General features: G+C 57.8%; 1 long non-coding RNA gene across 1 annotated transcript in view; it reads right to left on the bottom strand.

Annotated features, from left to right (window-relative positions):
- LOC110596254 overlaps window positions 1-832 on the bottom strand; it is a 2,145-nt gene that overhangs the window by 602 nt on the left and 711 nt on the right. The gene's annotated exons all lie outside the window — the stretch shown is intronic.

Genomic DNA, 832 nt, shown 5'->3' with positions numbered 1-832 from the left:
CACATTTTTTTTTTTTTTCTTTTCCAGGGCCAGGTTTTCCTGGTAGAGAATCAGCTCGCTTTTTTCTGCACACTCGAAGAAAAAAAAGCAAAGCAAAACCAAGCCATCCAAGTCCCGTTAAGCCACTTAGGATCAAGTGCCAGAGTTAGGCGAGTTGGGTTCTTCTTATGGGAAGGGGTAGGGACAGGGGTTCAGCGAGGGTCCGGTAACTAGGGCCACAGACCCCTCGCTGGGGCGTGTCAGAAGAGGGGACTTGGAAGGGTGATGTCCGACTAGGCTGCTACCTTGGGACCGCCGAGGGGCGGAGGGGCCAGGGGGACGAGTCCCCGAGCGAGCCCAGCCAGTGAATTCCCACGGCTCGGGGCTCCGCCAGACATTCCTACCGCCCTCCCTTGGATCACCCCGCAAAGACAGAGGAACCGAGGCTCCACCAAGTCCGCGGCGGAAGCGCGGCCAAACGAATGAGTAAGTCAGGCGCGGGCACGGCACCTTGTTTACCCCACTCGGCGGCGCGCCCCTGCGGGCGCCTCGTTCGCAGGCGGCGTCGGAGACGCTGAACCCGGGAGTCAGTCGGCCACGATTGGCTGGTGATTGGGAGGAGGACACTGGGTGGGAGGGCTGGGAGCCAGGCGTTGCAGTGACAGCTCTCTACCGCTAGATGCCGCTCCCTCCCAACGGGAGCCGGGCGCGGGTTCGTGGCCGACAGATGGCGCCTGCGCGTTCCATTCGCCTCCAAGTCGCTGAAGAGCGAACACCCCAAACAATCCCGAAGCGCCACCAAAAAAAAAAAAAAAAAAAAAAAAAAAAAAAAAAAAAAAAAAAAAAAAAAAAA

This window comes from Carlito syrichta, unplaced genomic scaffold (assembly GCF_000164805.1).
Source record: "Carlito syrichta isolate Samal-C Ts95f unplaced genomic scaffold, Tarsius_syrichta-2.0.1 Scaffold308016, whole genome shotgun sequence".
In the NCBI taxonomy this organism is placed as follows: domain Eukaryota; kingdom Metazoa; phylum Chordata; class Mammalia; order Primates; family Tarsiidae; genus Carlito; species Carlito syrichta.
Note: the sequence above shows the minus strand (reverse complement) of the source record. Positions and strands in the feature narration are given on the sequence as shown.